The sequence below is a fragment of the Pan troglodytes genome, chromosome 2 (assembly GCF_028858775.2).
Source record: "Pan troglodytes isolate AG18354 chromosome 2, NHGRI_mPanTro3-v2.0_pri, whole genome shotgun sequence".
Lineage (NCBI taxonomy): Eukaryota > Metazoa > Chordata > Mammalia > Primates > Hominidae > Pan > Pan troglodytes.
In genome coordinates, this window is record NC_086015.1 from 44,599,169 (window position 1) to 44,618,718 (window position 19,550).

General features: G+C 42.0%; 2 pseudogenes; both read right to left on the reverse strand.

The window, feature by feature from the left end:
• Nucleotides 1-638: 638 nt before the first annotated feature.
• Nucleotides 639-2,620, reverse strand: LOC129143571 (large ribosomal subunit protein uL18-like; annotated as a pseudogene).
• Nucleotides 2,621-10,204: 7,584 nt separating this feature from the next.
• On the reverse strand, nt 10,205-11,572 carry LOC470799 (elongation factor 1-gamma-like; annotated as a pseudogene).
• Between the last annotated feature and the right edge of the window lie 7,978 nt (nt 11,573-19,550).

Genomic DNA, 19,550 nt, shown 5'->3' on the forward strand with positions numbered 1-19,550 from the left:
CCTTACCCACTGCTCTACAATGCTCAGCCACTGGCCTCCTCTTCCCTTGGGCCCCTCAGCATGGTCTTCAGCAGCTGGGGGAGGGGCCAGCCTTGCATCTTCCTTTGAAGAACAATGGGGTTCTGGAGTTCAGGGGTCAGTATCATCACTGCCTCATAGTCGTTGAGGGGCAGACTTGCCCATTGGGAGGCAGATCCTCAGGTGATGGCTGTCTCAATACCTGGCTTTTTGCTGACTTTTGTCCTTCCCTTCCCCTCCTGCAGCATCATTTCACCCTCTATTACCAACATTCACAGAAGCCTTTACGATTCAGCCCCACCTGCTTAAGCTTTAGTTCTGAACAACAGAAGAGAAACGAGGAGAAGAGGTATCCATTTCTAGTCTGACTGCCATGAACTCCCTGGGAGACCCTGGGGAGTCCCATCCACCATCTGCGCTTGTCCTTGTCTTCACAATCTGGGGTGGATTTGAGGTTTGCTCAACTCCCTTCCAAGTCAAAGAGTTTGTAGTAGGGGTCAGGAAACAATTGCCTGGAGAAGTCTGCTTTTCTTTCCTTCTTTTTCTCTTTTAGCAGCTTAGTCAATAAATTTATTGTCTTTATCTGAAAAATTCTCATAGAAAATTTCTCGGTTTAGCTCTCAGCAGCCTGTTCTCAAGCTCTGATGAAGCTTGCCTTCTTTTGAGCTACCCAGTGTTTCTTCTGGGCAAGAGACGTTTTGGGACGATTCCACCTTTTCTCTTTAGCTTCTTTCTTGGGCTTCTTTTCATAACCTGGATTCTCTCATATAGCAACGTGGGCTTTCTTACACATCTCCTCCATCATGTATGGAGTTATGCTGTTCTTTATGTATTGAGAAAACTGTTTCTTGTAAGATCTTCAGCTTCTTCCATTAGGTAATGCATGTAATCTGCAACATTCTGACCCATGATGTGCTTCCTATGTACTTCTGCATTAAATGCCTTGCTTTCAGAATCATAAGCAGGGAATCTGTTATTGTGTACTGTGAGAGATGGAGAGGCCTCCATTCACAGCCCCCTTCAGAGCCCCCATAACTTTATTACTAGTGGTGGTTCTGGCAAGGCCTGCCTTCAAATAGCAGGTAAAATCACCCAGCTGACCATCAATGTTTTCCACGTTGTGTTCATCTCTGGTCACCTCCACTTGGCCTTCATAAATCTTGACCATGCCAGACTTACTGAGAAGCCTGCAGGCCAGCAGCAAGCCAGTACAATATGCTGTAGCATAATGTGTCAGGCCAACCTTCACACCATATTTTGTCAGTTCATATGCTTAAGCTGTGCAGACTATCATATCCCCTCCTATACAGGCATAAGCAATCTGACAAATGATATCTCTGTTTGTCACCAAACTATCATCCTGTATTTGGGTGTGTTGTACTTATTTTTATACAGTATCACCAAGTATAATCTTCAGTTTTTACCCTTCTATCATTTTCTGAATTTCACTTGGTTTCTCTTAAAGCAGGCCTTGTTTTTGACAACTTTAGCAAACCCCTCCTGTAGAACAGAGACCCATGTTCACAGCTCAACATACCTACAGGCCTCAGAGGTCTGCTTTTCTAAATAAAGTTTTATTGGAACCCAGCCACACTCATTCATTTACAAATCAGGTCTGTGGCTGCTTTTGCACTACAATGCAGAATTGAGTAGTTACCACAGAGACCATGTACCTGCATAGCCTAAGATATTTACTACCTGGCCCTTTACAGGAAAAGTTTGCCAACATCTGGTCTATGGCTTCAATTTTATTTTATCTTTCATAGGGTGAGGCAGACTTGTCCTCAGAGCCACAGGAATTTTATTTTGTGGAACAAGATCTTGGTGACTTGAATAAAACTGAGGAGGCTCTTCCAGGATCCAAGCCATAGAGCAGGTGAAGGAATCTGTATTAGCTTGGGCTGCCATATAAAATTCATCGACTGGATGGCTTAAACAACTGACATTTATTTCTCACAACTATGGAGGCCAAAAGCCCATGATCAAGGTACTGGCAATGTAGGTTTCATCCTGTGGCCTTTTCTCTTGGCTTGTAGGTGGACACCATCTTGCTGTGTCCTTCCTCACATGGCCTCTTCTTTGTGCATGCAGAGAGAGAGAGAGAGAGACAGAGAGAAAGAGAGAGAGAGAGAGAACACAAGCCAGCATGTGAGCTGTTGGTGTCTTTCCTTATAAGAACACTAATCCTATTGGATCGGGGTCCCTTCCTTGTGACCCCACCTTGCCTTAATTACTTCCTTATGGGCTCTGTCTCCAAATATAATCACATTGAGGGATTAGGACTTTAACATATGAATTTTGGGGGAACACAATTTAACTCATAATAGAACTCTAATCTTTTTCTCAGGAGACTTTCTAATTATGCTGACCTGACAGTTGGAAAACTATAGTAATGGAGGTCAGAGGTTTGCTCTGTGTCTTCCTGAGAGGAAGACTTATGAGAAAGTGATGCATTGAGGAAGCGCTCCTTGGGAGATTGGTAAGGGAGTCGAGGCAGGGCGGGGGGAGAGATAGAGTGAAGTCCTGCAGGGGTAGCTTCCTCCTGATCCTTCAGGGGAGCTCTGAAGTGTGAGTTACATCTTGGAATCTGACGCACCTGCATCTGTCAATCACTGGCCTGGGGCTGCCTTGCGGGGATGTTGGCTCCCAGGCATTTCCAATCTCTGCAGGTGTGGGCAAACTAGCTCTAGCCACCTGAGGGCAGTCCTCTAACAGGAGTTGCAGGTGCAGGCAGCAGAAACAAGATCCCACAGAGGCCAGGAGAGCAACACGCAGCAACTGTAAAAGGAATTGGAGGGTGTCTGGGTAGAGTGTTGACTGTGTTGCCACATCCCACAAAGAAAAGTCAATAATAAAGGGTATATCGAAGACTGTCTAGGCTTATTCCGATAAAACAAAATTTGGCACATCTGTGGGAAGGTTCTGTGTTTGAAAGTTGTCTGAAGAAGGGACTAGACCTTTTGTATTCTTGCATTCCCAAACCTGGCACACAGTAGGTGCTCAGTTAGGCTTGAAGACTTCTGGTAGAGTGGGTGACTGGATGCCTGCAGGTGGCTGGAGTGATGGATAGCACGCTGGGTCAGGTTTTAGAGAGCTAGCCTCTGTCCTGGACTTCTCCTCACAGCTTGGGAATCCACTCTGGTCCTGACAGTCTAGGAACGGGGGAAGTTTGGCCATTTGACTCCAGCAAAGGACTTTTCTGTGTTTGGATCTCAAAGACTTTCCTCTCAACACAGGGGAGTAGCCTTTCGGTGGAGGACAGTGGGGTGGGTGGGAACAGATGGTTTGCATGTAGCACAGGTGGAATTTTATTTCTACCTTGATTTTATACACATCTTAGAACAAATTGAATGGTGGTGGCTGATTTCATGCATTTTTATGAGTTTTGTCACATCGCCTAAACTTTTTTTTTCCTTTGGGAGAATTGACCTGAAAAACTATTAGAAATAATGAGAGTTCAGTAAGGCAGCAAGTTACAAAATAAATGTACAAAAATCAATAGCTTTCCTATTTCCAACAGTAGCCACTTAGAAAAAAATAATGGAAAAGAAAGATCTCATTCACAATAGAAACAAAAGATATTTATCACCTTGCAGCAAACTTGTAGGAGACGACACATGTACTGCACATCCTCCCTCTGTCCCAGGCATCCTTCTCTGGTGGGAGAGAGAGAATTGTTATGGCTACAGCTTGGATTCCTGGCCCCTCCCCCTCAGACCTTTGCCATAGGAGGATTGGGGGCCAGTGTTTCCCTGGCTCCCTTGGCAGGAGGTTTCTGCCTCTTCTGAGGCATGTTGAAGATATGAGCTCTGGGCAGCTACCAAGAGCCCTCTGAGCATGCTGGTAGCCCACTGTGGTTACTGCGGGTGGTTACCCTAGCTTAGAGCAGTGACTGGGTCACAGGACATTAAATGGAGCAGGGAGCTATAAAGGTGATGCTGGTTTCCTGGAGTACCCACTGACGTTGGAAAGCTTCAGGGTTGGCTGCTTCTACCAGTCTAGGGGGTCTCAATGATGATCAAGCTGGCTGTGATCAGTGTGGGTGCAGGGCACAAAAGATATTGGTGGAGGTTTTTCCTGTACCACGATGGTGTCATATCTGGGATGGGAGTAGATTTAGGAAGTAATCCAGGGATATTTTATCCCAGAAACATTCTAGGGTTAAATAGGACGACCTCTCATTGAGTGGAAGTTTTACATATATTAATATTAATCAGGATGCTTTTCCTTTGAAAATGGCAGAAAGCCTAGTTTAGTCATCCAAGTCCTACAAAAAAACCCCAAACAATACAAAGCAAACATATCCCATCCATTCCTCCTTGATGCTGTGCACACCAGTTTGACTACTGACTGCCAGCCCCTGCAACTCTGCCTGAGGAGTCTGCTTTGTCTGTTCTCACAGTGGGTCCAAAAATGAAGGGTACCAATGAGCCCTGGAAAGAGCCTGACATATGGATAGGTAGGAGAGGGGGATGAATACCCCAGCTCCTTTGCCTCTTGGATGGTGTGGCTCTGAGATGTGTCCTCCACAAGGTCTCCCAGAGTTCCCGAGAGGGAATGAGTCTAAGTTGCCTTTTACTAATTAATTAATTAATATTTATTTATTTATTTATTTAGAGACAGAGTCTTGATCTGTCACCCAGGCTGGAGCACAATGGTGCTATCTCAGCTCACTGCAACCTCCACCTGCTGGGTTCAAGCAATTCCCCTGCCTCGGCCTCCCGAGTAGCTGGGATTACAGGTGCCCGCCACCACCCCCAGTTAATCTTTGTATTTTTAGAAGAGATGGGGTTTTACCATGTTGGCCAGGCTGGTCTCAAACTCCTGGCCTCAAGTAATCGTCTGCCTCAGCCTCCCAAAGTGCTGGGATTACAGGCATGAGCCACTGCACCTGGCCCCAAGTTGCTCTTTAGGAGTTATTTGCTCAATGATGCACCCTTTACTGGCTGCCTTCTCTTGCCCTCACTTTCTAATTACCTTACTGGTGTTTTCTAATATTACTTCTCAAATAAACTCTTTGCCTATCAGTCCTTATTTCAGGATCTTTCTTTGTGGTGGAGCAGGGGCTCAACAGAGAGAGAGAGGGAGAAAGAGAGAGGGAGAGAGGGAGAGAGGGAGAGAGAGAGAGAGAGAGAGAGAGAGCGTGAGAGCAAAAGCAAAAGTACATATAATTGGAGTCCAGGCATAGCTTTGGCTTCAGGTAGGACTGGACCCAGAGGACTCAAGCAATATCTTTAGGATGATCAGGTCTTCCCATCACTTGATTGTGCTTTCTTCTCAGGTGGTCTCTGTCAACACAGTGGATCTCAGCAGTTCCAGGCTTAAAGTCTTCAAACTAAACTACCCTAGCAGAAAGAGGAGAACTTGTTTTTGTCCTAGGATATCTTAAAATTGCAAACCACTGGACTGACTTGCACGCCTCTAAGCCCATCATCGAGGCCAGGTGGATGGAATACTTTGTGTACTAGTCAGGTTTTTCTAGAGGGACAAAACTATTATATATATATGAGTTTATTAAGTATTAACTCACACGATCACAAGGTCCCACAATAGGCCATCTGCAAGCTGAAGAGCAAGGAGAGCCAGGTCGAGTCCCAGAACTGAAGAACTTGGAGTCTGATGTTCAAGGGCAGGAAGCATCCAGCAAGGGAAAAAGATGTAGGCTGGGAGGCTAGCCCAGTCTTGTCTTTTCACGTTTTTCTGCCTGCTTTATATTCTAGCTGTGCTGGCAGCTGATTAGATGGTGCCCACCCAGATTAAGGGTGGGTCTGCCTTTCCCAGCCCACTGACTCAAATGTTAATCTCCTTTGGCAACACCTGCACAGATACACCCAGGATCAATACTTTACATACTTCAGTCTGATCAAGTTGACACTCAGTATTAACCATCACACTCTGATTGGCCAGTCCTGATTCATGTGACTATGGATCCCTTTTATGTCCTCCTCTGTACACTCCCATTCCACTTTTCCCACACACTCTAGTGGTATACAATGGAGAGAAATCAGAAGCAGGGATGAAGGTTCTGTGTTTTGGAAGTAGATAAAGACAGACACATGTCTGCATGCATGTGCTGATGTCTAATTGTGTAGAATCTGATCACTTGCTAACTATCAAACAATATTGGTGAAATATTCAAAGAATCTGTGTGTAAACCAGACCACTCTTTTTTTTCAATGTCATGAGACAAATAGAAAACAAATATCCCAGCTGAAGTCCTGCATCTTACTTCTTTTCATATGAGTGATTTCTGTAGAAGAGACCAATCTTTGGCAAGAAAAACAGAAGGTGAGAGAAAAACTAGTATCTACAGAGTTCCTAGCTGTATGTCAGTCATTGTCTTAGCACTGTATGGTTGTGACTTCATTTGACATGAAATCTATAGTGCTCATTTTATAGGTGGCCACACTGAAGCTGGATGATGTGAAGTCAGGTGCTGAAGAAGGCTCAGAGCCTGGACTGTTTGACCCCTCAGCCATGGTATTTTCACTATTCTAGATGTCTTTCCTCAGAGAACGGTACTGGGAGAGGGAAGTCTGCTCTGCTCATTCTGTGAATGAAATAAACCCTCTTCCCGCTAGTCTAAGTACTACGATGTTAGAAAGGAGACATTTTAAACAAATGGAGCTTCCAGTCATACATGGTGTAAGAATTAGAAGCACTCCATCAGCACTTGTGAAATCACAAAGAGCGTAATTAAAAAAAAAGTAATTTGCTCATCCGGCTGGAGAAGCCTGTCTATGTAGTCCACAAAGCAAACAAAAGGAAAAAAATACAGATTACCTCCCTGAAGGCAGGACTTTGCTTGAAAGTGTTATGATTTTGTCCCCTGAGCCTAGTACAGTGCCTGACACATTATGAGTGCTCAGTATATATTTGGTGAGTGAATAAAAAAATTGCATACACATTAATAGTTTTTTTAAAACAATACTACTTTCTAAATATCTTTCCATGACAATCAATAAATCATTTCATGATGGTTGGAATAGTTAAATTTATTTAACATTTTATTGGATTAACTATTTATACTTGTTTGACATATTTGGATTGGTAGGCAGTTCATATTTTGGAGGATAGTAAACAATGCTATGAATGAACATCATTACACTTAAGCTTTTACAAATTTTTCAAATAATTTATCTAGGGTATATACAGAAAAGAATTGCTTAGTTAAATGGCATGCATGTTTTAAGCCTTGTTTTGGAAATACACAGGCAAATACATATCCATGTATAATAAGGAAAAATGTGATTTATTTTGAAAATTAAATTATCACAGTCTTCAGCTAAACCTAACAGTCATATCTTAGCACATTTAGCAGTCTAAAGTGAATTAGTTAAATTTTATGGCTTATTGTTTGAGGTAAGTGGGCCGCTAGATAAGATTTGAAAATCTGTTGCTTGCTTTTTATTTCCACCATACTGTTCTGTGAGTCTTTGGGAAATCTCTGGAGAGTCTGAGTATCTTGTCTTTGGGTCTGCAATGCCATGTCTCATGTAGCTTATATCCTGTTTTGCCTCCTCTCCACCCCCAGAACCTCATTAGTGTCTCTCACACAGAGGATTCAGATACCAAAAATATTTGTGGAATTAAGTGTTGGCAAGAGAGTGGGAAACCCAGACTTGCGCACACTGCTGGTGGGAGTATTTAATTGGTACAGCCACTTTGAAGGCAATTTGGCAGTGTCTATTAAAATGTAAAATGTGCGTACCCTGTGATTCAGCAATTACACTTCTCCATGTCTTCTCAAGAGAAACTTTTGCTCATGTACAGATGTGCACTCAGCACGGATCATAATAGTGAAAACCTGGAAAGAATCTAAATGTCTATCAATAGGGAAATGATTGAAACAAATTTGAAAAGATTCTACACTGTACATTAGTAGTTAAGGAGAATGAAGTAGACCAGAGACAAAATATTCGGGTCCTGAAGGCCAGATCCAGGCCAGCAAAAATATTTTATTCACTTTACATAGTATTCCCCTCCGCCCCTCCTTGCCATATATTTTATAACTATTTTAGCAAAGTCTATTCTTGTTATTTGGGGTAGTTATGCTTTATAAAGTCGCTGCATACACTGAATCAGGGGAAATACAGGATTAGATTCTTGTGAACTTCTGGTCACATTTTACTAATCAGTCAATACATTACCTTGTTTAATGTGTGTTTTTGTTTAAAGACACCTTATTTAGTATATATTGTTGAGTCGTTAACAATGAACTCACAGCCAACAGGACTATAATTCATACCTGAACAAAGCCTCTCTAATACACAGAAGGCACATCACAGCCTCCTTGCTCTTAGGAACATGAGACACCACTTCAACACTATGCTGGGGGGCCGTTTGTTTTTTGTTTTTGTTTTTGTTTCCTTTAGATGAAGTCTTGCTCTGTTGCCCAGGCTGGAGTGTAGTGGCGCGATCTCGGCTCACTGCAAACTCTGCCTCCTGGGTTCAAGTGATTCTCCTGCCTCAGCCTTCTGATCAGCTGGGATTACAGATGGCTACCACCAGGCCTGGCTAATATTTTTTGTATTTTTAGTAGAGACAGGGTTTCGCCATGTTGGCCAGACTGGTCTCGAACTCCTGACTTCAGGTGATCCACCTGCCTGGGCCTCCCAAAGTGCTGGGATTACAGGCCCTGGCCAGGGGCCATTTTAAACAGCAAAATCACCAACAAAAAGCACCAAGATGGAAACATATGGCATTAAATACACCACAAAGAGGACACTTGTTTACATTTATGTGAGCTGAAAAAAGAAGGCAGAGCGTTCCCCTTGTTCATTCTGGGCTGGTAACATGCACATTGGGCAACTCAAATATTTTGCTGTTTTGTGCATGTCCACAAATGACATGAAAACACTGGGAATATTGATTTTGAGGGGACAAATAAACTTTAGCAAGTAGGCAAATTTGCAAATACAGAGTCATAAATAATGAGTATTGACTGTATATATTTCTGAAATATAAGGACTCTTTTAGAAACATCTCAAGTACCATAATTACTCCTAGATTCCTTAGTCTTTTTTCTTCATCTTTGTGTATAAACTGGAGATTCCTTAATATTATTGAATATCCAAAGTGCACATTTTCCCAGTGTCTCACTAAAAATCATTATGAATTCATGGATTTAAGCATACTTGGTAAATTTTAATTCATGGTAATGATGATGATTATGAATTTTATTTATTATTATTTTTAAACTTTTAGGTTTGAGGATACATGCTCAGGTTTGCTATATAGGTAAATTTTATGTTACAAGGGTTTGATATACAGATTATTCTGTACAATCTGTGTTTCTCAAAAGAATGGGGGGAATCACCTGAAAAATAGTCACATGGTTTCCCAAACTCGCAGTGAAATTAATGAGGGACTAATGGGCATGACTCCCCAAATTTGGATGATATGGTTTGGCTTTTTGTCCCCACCCAAATCTCATCCCGAATTGTAATTCCCACATGTCAAGGGACGGAGGTGACTGGATCGTGGGGGTGGTATCCCCCATGCTGTTCTCATGATAGTGAGTGAGTTCTTAGGGGATCTGGTGCTTTTGTAAGTGTTTGGAAGTTCCTCCTTCATTCTTTTCTCTGCTGCTGCCTTGTGAAGAAGGTGCTTGCTTCCCCTTCACCTTCTGCCATGATTGTAAGTTTTCTGAGGTCTCCCCAGCCATGTGGAACTGTGAGTCAATTAAATCTCTTTCCTTTATAAATTACCCAGTCATGGGCATTTCTTTATAGCCGTGTGAAAACAGACTAATACATTGGGTCTGAATCTCCAGATTCCAACATTAAAAGTCCACTGGAGAGAGGTGGTGCAGTGAATGGGTAAAAAAAAAAAAAAAAAAGAAAGGAAGGAGAAAGTGTAATCATTCTTCCAACAGGGCCACTGCTCTTCCCTGGGGAAAGAAACTGTTGTGATGAAGGTGAGAGCAACAGTGAGTGCACCATGACATAGTGCAACCAGCACAGTTTTAGAGCCAGATATTACCTGGGTTCCAATTGAAGTCTTACTTCTTACCGGCTGCTGACCTGAGGCAAGTTGTCTAACTCCTTGAGCCTTAGTTTTCTTATCTGGACAATGAGAATAATCACTACCTCACAGAGTTGTTGGCAGATAAAAATCATATATGTGAAGAATATGACACATAGTAGGTATTTATAAATGCTAGTTTATGTTTGCTGTTTTTTTTTTTTCAGTATTCAGTTTCCTTTAATGACCCCCATCTCCCTGAAGGGCAGGTGCAGGCAGGTAGGCAATGGCAAGAGTTGCTCACTTGATGATTTTGCCCTGACTGAAGGCTTGGCCCACATGCTAGAAGGCCCCCTCCCAGTAAAAGTACTCTCGAACCAGTGCCTGGGTCTCCTTGCTGCCAGGATCCCGTTTCCATTATGTATATGACTTGTAGTCTCACCAGCCAATCTGGACTCAGCGAAAAGGGAAGCTCCTGGCCCTGGAAGACCCAGACTCAGAGCTGCTGTTGTTGGTTCCAAAGAAGACACTGACAAAAACATTCTTCCACAGCTTGGCCAGTCACTGGAATATTCCAGTGATGAGATTGCAACTCATGAAGATCTGGGTGAGTTCTTCAAGGAAGTGATACTCTGAGAACCACAGGAACCAGCTGTCCTTATTGAACTGCTCCCAAAAATATGGCAGCACCACAGAGAGTGTGTCCTCCTTAGAGTACCTGCACTGAAATTTATCCAACACAAAGGTACTCTTGGATGGTAAGTGAAGGGGTCCTTGGCCTTGGGCTCAGCAGCCAGCACCTGCTCACATTCATCCATCTCCTCCTCAGAAGCAGGGGCAGCTGCCTTTTTACCCTCTTTCTGCTCAGCCTGGGGCTTCTGCTTCCCTTCCTGTGAACACTTCCTTTTCCATGGGGTGTCCTGTTTAGGGTGGCTCTCTGCAAACTTTTTAGCATCAAACTGGGCCATGTTGTCACACAGATTCACTTCCCCGCAAACAACGTGGAATTGGGGCTGGTTAATGCAGGTGAGGAACCAGCGGTTGGTATTGGGGAAGGCCTGGTGGAAAGAAGCCTCCAGGACCTGCTTATAGAGCTACGACAGCATGCGGACAACTGTGATATCAGCCAGTGGCACTTGTTCACCCACCAGAAAAGTCCTCATCTTCAAGTGAGCATGCAGCAGCCCCAGAATTCACCTCACCTCCTCCTTTGCACTCTCAGTGGCCTTTTTGTTATGCTGCATGATGCCCACGGTGAGGAACACCCAGGTACTGGCACTGTATCGCTGTCAGCAAAGCTCACCCACTGCACCACTTGGGCTGTTGCCGCTGGAGTACTTCCCTGCAGCTCCTCATAGTAGCCAATGGCGTTGCTCTCAAACACACAGAATCCATCATCACCCTCAAATACTGGAAACTTGCCGGCAAGAAATTTGCAGAGAAATTCAGGAGTGTTGTTGGTTTGGCCAAAATGGGAGTGGGGTGGTGCGGAGAGCACGTGGACCTGAGACTCGCTGTACTGAGTAGCAATGAACACCTTGAAGGCCCTCAGGTTTTCAGGATATGAGTACAGGGTCCCAGCTGCCATGGTGATCCTGCAGAGAAAGGGGGTGTTGCTGTTATTTTTATCATATGCCTGATTGAGGCCCTCTGAGGAAGGCCGATAGGCAGACTTTCTATCACCTATGAGCGAGGCAGTGGGGAAGGGAGGCAAGAGGAAAAGACATTGTGGTCAAGTGAGTCACACCACAGTGGTAGGATGGGGCTGAGAGTTGAATTCCTGGCCCTTGGTCCATAGCTCAGTCTAATTAAAGGAGCCAGATTCTTGATGAAGGCGATGCTGAGTCTTTGGCTTTTGGGTCTGTACCGCAACGAAACAGAGCACCCCTTGATTCTTAATTTGGTCCCTGTTGCTTAATCCATTGCCTAAATGATTAAAAAAACAAAACAAAACATACCAGCCCTGGGGACAGGTACATGTTTTGCTCTCTGACCCTAGGCCACCTTGCCCAGAGAGGAGGCCGAGCACTGGGCAGCCTTGTTTATCTGGCCTCTTCTCATCTGGGTTGTGGCTTTATCTGGATAGAGTCCCCAGCTGTTGACTTATGTTTCTCCCCCATGCACTTCAGGACAGAGAGCTGCATCCATTGGGATGGAGCATCCCTACTGAGTGACTTCTCTGGCCTTCTTAGGACACATTACCCTTAGACTATTCAAGTGTGTGTTTGTGTGTGGGACCAGGACAGGGTGGCACAGAACTCTAATTCAGATTAACAGGAGGTCTAAAAGGTGAAAAACTCCATAAAGAATATGAATCAGAAACAAGAATCACTTCACAAAGAGACTCCCTTTCCCCTTTCTCTTTCCCTCATTCTCTCCATTGTTTTGATAAATTTGATGCTCACCCCAGCTATGGCATCATGGTAAAGACTTGACTTTTTTATATTATCAGTTTTCCCCATAAGATGGAGTTATTCTGAAGAACTGAGCTACCCAATATGAGCTAGTATGGACTAGTGGCAAAGTCAGTGGATTTGGGTAGAGATGGCCTGAGTTTGTGTCCTCGCCCTGTAACTCTGGGGATGTGAGACCTGGAGTAAGTACCTACTCTGAGCCTAAGCTATCTTATATATGTAAATGATCTTGGTTTGCTACATTTTCTAAGAGCCTCAATTTTTTTGCAATACTTGTGTTCTGATTGAAACTGGAACTGTGACATGTTTTGAGAGTGAATAAATACTGAACATCAATATTGAAATGTTAGGTGATTATAATCATGCCTTGGAATGTTCTGGGTCATGTTGTTACTGAGGAATGGTTTTGCTATCCATGTGCATAGAAGTCAATACTATAGGATCAGCTTTTGAGAAAGGAAAAAGCTTTATTGCAAGTAAACTGGCAAGGAGACAGGAGGCAACATTCAACACTGTCTCCCCGAGCTGCGGTCTAGGGGCATATTTTAAAAGCAGAGAGTAACAATGAGAGAGATAGGAAAATGCAATGAGGCATGATCTAAATTGGTTTATGCAAAGAGGTGATGCTGAGTCCTTGGCTTTTGGGTCTGTACTGCAACGAAACAGAGCACCCCTTGATTCTTAATTTGGTCCCTGTTCCTCAATCCAAGCACTTAGGTTCCACCTGTGGTTGACTTTGTTATTCTGGCTGGCTCTGGGGTCACAAATTGGGCATGCTGGTTCATCTGGGTAAGCTCAGGTTATGTGACCTGCAACCTGGGAGTCCATTGCACTAAGAAACAGCTCATTATTTTGTTACTGACAAAGTTGAACCACATCGAAGTGGTTCTGTGGTTACAATGTCAGGATGTCAGAGAAAAGGCCAAAAATGTTCTGAGGTACTATGTGGGGGAAGAGCCAGAAGAACGGCAGATTTTGCATAAGGAAAGACAAATCAATGTCTCTCATTTTTAATGTCAAGAATCAGAGCATTGAAAGAATAAAGATCTCACACAATGTGGACTACGGAGCATGACAATGGGTTATTCTTGGCAATCCTAGAAATAGCAATGGGACCCAAACTCTGCTTTTCTATATTTGTCCTGCTCAAAAAGAACAACATTGGGGGCCATTGATGGCCAGGTGCCTAGGATCAGTCTTCTTAGTGCCTAGGATCAGTCTGCTTAGAGCTAGAGTTTCATCCAACAAAGCCACAGTTTCTGCACTAGCGATGTCCTGAGACTGTGGAGAGCTTATTGTTTGAGAGGTCCTACATTGGGTGGGGACATGAGGGGAATGGGAGAGTTTCAGATTGTTCACTGTTTGACTGTCTTCTCATAATCCACTTCTGCTTTAAGAGCCTGGGAGACCGGCTATTAATGGGGAAGGGAGGGTACTATATACAAACTTTGATGGACTTGGGTTGAATCTATGGTAAAATGTGCTTACTGGAAGGTGAGGACTGTAGGAACTCTGAATTTAGCAAAAGGCAGTGACTGGAAAGAACCTGTGTCCTAATAGATTTCAGTATAATGAAGCTAAACCAGGAAAGGGAGAAAGCAGAGGTTTTTGGATTTTAGGTGGCTTGTCAAAAGCGTCTTCAAAAAAGGTTTGTTATTGTTGTTGGTGCTGGGTCTTCTGACTCTGTGGAAGCTGCCCTAGCACTCCTGCCCATAGCTCCTAATCCAGGGGTCTTTCGGAACATCTGTCAAAAGGGGTACAAGATAAGTATAATAAAAGTGCTTTGTAAACAGTGATCTTCATGAAACTTTAAACTTGTGTAACCATTGTTAACAATACATTGATCTTCAATGGAGTGCTTTCATTAATTACAAATGAGGTATAGAGAAATCTCTCCCTAATATTTGGTTGCAAGTCTTTGTTGCTGTTCCAAGAAGAAAATTCTCCTAGGAATGTACCTTCGTGGAATCATTTCTGGATGACGCCATTTTCTTCTAAGTGTTTATTGGTGAACCTCTGGAGCAATATTATCCCCAAGATACATTAGTTTGAATAATATCTGACCTCTTATTCTTTTTAAAAAAGGAGAATAATCTTGGTCGTTTGCCTGCCATATGTTGTATGTGACAATTTGTTGTCTTTAAAGGAGTTAGAAAAAGAGATTTCTATTCTGGTAAATTGGGAGATTGGAAAATCTGAAACCCTTCTATTACCACACAACTAAAATGATAGATAAAATGTAAGAGACATAATTTTAAATGCATGGATGGCCTTGTAAAAAAATGAAGAAAGTTTTCAGAGACCAGGGATGAAGTGAGAGTGGGAATGAATAAGCACTGATGTTACTGGCTGTCTGGGGGCATCTGTAGCCACAGACATGGAAGGAGACAAGGCACCAAGCCTGGAGAGAGTTGGAGTGGTATCTTTTCTCCACTCCATATGAAGATATGATCCACAAAGGGCTACACTCTCAGTAAAAAGTAAACCAAGAAAAACCCTCCTGCAGAGGCAAGATGCAAGAAAACTTGCCTGTCTCAGCCTAACCTTGATTCTGGGTAAAGGGGAAAATATATCCTCTATGTATCAGTGGACATGGGTTGGCCCTGGGGTGGGGTTGGTGCCAGAATGCCTTTTGCAAAGTTTGATAGTAAACAAGCTAAAATTTTGATGAATTGGAAATGAGGCCCCAAAAGAGAAGAAACACACATACACACAATCATGCACAAAGGAGAAACAGGATTAATAGCAAGGAAAAAAAATGGTAGAAATAAATCCAAATACATTTGTAATCACAGTAAATGTTAGTACACTAAACTGTTTAAAAGACATAGATTACCAGACTAGAGGAAAAACCCCAAAATATACTATTATAAAGAAAAAGAAGAAGACAGCAGAAGTTTGAGAATAAATAATACTAAAAGCTATAACAGGCAAATAGTAACAAAAGAAAACTGGTTTAATAACACTAATGTCACACAAAATATACCATGATCAAGAAACTATTTCTAGAGATTGATAATTCTTATATAATAATAAAAGTTTTAGTTCACTAGGAGGACATATTTCTAATCCACTTATACTTAATAATATATCTCTGAGTTATGTAAAATAAAAATTAACAGAACTGTAAAATCCCCAGAATAGTAGGATATTTTAACATATTTCTCTCAGCAATAAATAGATCAGAAAAGAAAATATGCAAGAATAAGGAAAACTTGAACATAGTTACTCATTCACTCATTCAATATTTCATTGAATGCCTATAATGTCAGGCATTGTGCAAGACACTAAAGAAACAACAGTGACAAATGGGTTCTCTTGGAGAAGTACTTACACCAGGAGATATACTCAACAATGTCCATAACAGTATTGTTTAATAGCAAAAAGTCTGGAAACAATACAAACAACATTACAGAATAGTGTATTCGTATACTGAAATACTATACAGCAGAGAAAGTAATGCTACACATTTTAATGGAGAGTACAATCAGAAATATAATGTTGAATAGAAAAGCAAATTGCTGAAGAATTAATACACTGTAATATTATTTCTATAAAATTCAAAGGAATGCAAAACTAAGTCAAATGTTTTTTAGAAATACGTACATCTGTTGCAGAACTATAAAGAAAAGGAAGGAAATGTTAACATAAAGTTTAAGAAAGTGGATCCCTCTGTGGAAAGATGATGTCTGCCATCAGGGGCACTAGAGAACTTCAAAGGAAAGCTCCCTGTTGTTCATGTTTTATTTTTCAAGTTAGCACCAAGTAGATTTATGGTGTTTGTTTCATTATAATGCATATACTTTACATACACATTATATATTTTAGTTCATGTGAAATATTCCATAATAAAAATATGATAGTATCCCTATCCCTAAGGAACTTAAAATTACCCAAGGCAGGTAGAGAAGAGATAAATGAAAAAATATAAATGATGAGAGACTAGGACACCCAAAGGTCATTCAACCCAGAGTGATTTTAGAGATTAAAATGGGACCAGATGGCTGCACGGGGGCTGGGGAATACAAGGGTGAGTTAACAAGAGACCTGGTCTCTGACATTTTGAAGCTTGTCCAAAGGGGAATCAATGGATTTCTTTTTTCAAGAGGTTCTTATGTCCTGTGATAGCAGAAGGCATCTAATTTATGCATATGAATATAAACTCTGTGTATGTTTGGTTATTGCTGTAACAGGTCATGTCAAAACAATGGCATAAGGCAACAAACTTTTTATTATGCTCACAATTCTGTGAGTCAGGAATTTGGGCAGGGTATGGCAGAGATGGCTTGTCCCTGCTCTAAGTTGTATCAGGTCTTAACTGGAGTAGCTCAAATGGTTGGAGATGGTGGGGAAAGCTTGACTGGGGCCATATATCGAGAACCCTTGGTTCTATCAGCTGGGTTCCCTGTTTTTTTCTCCACATGGCATCAGTCAGGTCAAAAACACCTAAAATGTTTTCACTTACATACTTACCTCCTGGGTTGTAGAACTGAAACAGCCAGGAGTTGGTTAGGCAGTTTTCCATGCAGCCTCTCCACATGGCTAAGCTTGGGCTTCCTCACAGCGTGGCAGTCCCAGCATAGTCAGATTTCTGACATAGTCCAGGTTTCCCACAGAATGAGTGTTCCCAGATAACAGGGTTGAAGTTGCAAGGCTTCTTATGCCTAGACTTGGAAGTGATGCAGTGTCTCTTCCACCACATTTTATTGGTTACAGAGCCAGCCTGGATTCAGTGTGTGAGTAAGTGTATGTGCATGCTCATGAGTGTGTGTGTGTGTGTGTATGTGTGTGTGTGACTATATAAAGACATAAGTACTGAGAGGCATTATTCATTGGGGGCTGAGGGGGCACCTTTGGAGACAATCTCTTACAGTGTATGAGCATATATCCCTGAATATGGAGAGAGGAGACAAGAGACAACAGCTGTAAATACCATGAAATTGGTCTGTACACAAAGTCTGTATATGGGACCCAGAGCTCTGGGATTTGTTGACTCTCTTCTCTAACCCAAGTGACTTTGGACTGTCACTTCCCTCCTTTGATATTACTTTGTTACTGAATGGGAGCTGAGGAGACCTGAGCCCCTCCTATTCTCTGAATTTCATTGAAATATAATGATTCATTCATTAATGATGGATTGAGGGTTGAAAAATAATGATATCTAGTTTTATCATTTATTTTTTCATTTATTAGCTGGAAGACTTCTCTGAAGAGGCACTTCTTTTGGTCTACTATTTCATTACCTAGTGGAAGAGTTCCTATAGAAAGTCAGGATTAATGATTGATTTTTTCCTTTATTTACAGATTTTCGACAGAGGGAGACAACTAGACATTATGAGCCTCTTGATGGAAGAACATACTTCTAAAGTTCTGCCCCCACAAAACCAAACCTGAATCTGATCTTGCCTTTACACACAGGTACCTGTTTATAGGAAATACAGAGGACAGAGAGATATTTTGCACTATACCAAGAGGATGCAAAGACAAAAACAAGAACAAACTAGTAATGGCCTGTGGGAAACTTGATGGATCAAATTTCCTTTAACAAATAGAAAGGGGTAAGAGTGGGGGGTGAGGGAGAGAAAACCTATAAACAAAGAGACATATGAAACTAAAAGGCATATGAAATAAATTAAAGAACAGGCACAGGTAAATTATATTGTTCAGGGATTTATCCTGGGTGATAAAACTAAAGAATTGCAAGGAAGCAATTGTAAAGACACATGCATGCATATGTTCACTGCAGCAATATTCACAGTAGCAAAGACCTGGAATCAACCTAAATGCCCATCAATGATAGACTGGATAAAGAAAAATTGGTACAAACACACCATGGAATACTATGCAACCTTTAAAAAGAATGAGCTTATCTTCTTTGAAGGGACATGGATGGAGCTGAACGCTATTATCCTTAGCAAACTAGCACAGGAACAGAAAACCAAATACTGCGTGTTCTCACTTGTAACTGGGAGCTAGATCATGAGAACACATGGGCACTCAGAGGGGAACAACACACACTGGGACCTACTGGAGGGTGTAGGGTGGGAGAAAAGAGAGGATCAGGAAAAATAACTGATGGGTACTAGGCTTAATACCTGGGTGATAAAAATAATCTGTACAACAAACCCCCATGACACGAGTTCACCTATGTAACAAACCTGCACTTGTACCCATGAACTTAAAAGTTAAAAAAATGTCAGAGTAGTGGTCTTGTTTGGAGAGTGTGTTTGTGTAGTGATTGAGATGGGGCACACAGAAGGGCTTCTCATGTAGATGCAAGTTCTAGTTCATGACATAGGTGTAATTACAGAAGGGTTTGACTTAGAGTAATTCACTAAATTATATTTTTGTTTCATGAGTCTTTGTATATCCTTGTTTTATATTAGAAGAAAGAAAGCTTTTAGAAACCAGGAGAAGCATACTCACAATCTGGAAGCCCCTCAACCTCCCTCCATCCCCCCACATACACATGCTTACCTCCTCTGTTTAGCCTCAAGGCAGTGCTAGTCTCCAGGAAAGAATACATCTTTGGAATTCAGAGACCTGGCTTTGAATTCCAGTAGAGTACTTATTAGTTCTAGGGTGACCAACCCCTTTTAGTTTGTCTGGGGCTGAGGGGATTCTTGGGATGCAAGACTTCCAGTGCTAGACCCAGGAAAATACCAAGCAAACTTGGACAGTTGGTCACTCTGAGTTACCCCCTGAGCCTCAAATCTCTTACTTGTAAATGGGGACATGAATCCCTACGGTGTTGAATTATGAGGATTAAAGAAAATGAGAGATATGAAAACCCTGAATATACTGTTATCAGACTGTAAAAATTTCAGCTCAATTTTGCTCATCAATTACTAAACACATATAATTATAGCTACCACATGTAACATTCACTAAGTGAGGCAGCCTTCTAAGTCCTTGCTACGCAAAGTATGGTCCTTGGATCAGCACCACTGGAATAACCCAGAAGCTTGTAAGAAACATAGTTTTTCAGACCCCACCCCAGACCTGCTGAATCAGAATCTGTGCTTTAACAGGATCCTCACATATTTTGTGTGCATGTTACTGTCTGAGGAGCACGGCTCTCAGCATGTGAAGAAACTCATTTAATCCTTAAGACAATTATTTGGTTCACATTCTGATTCCAGAACCTCACCC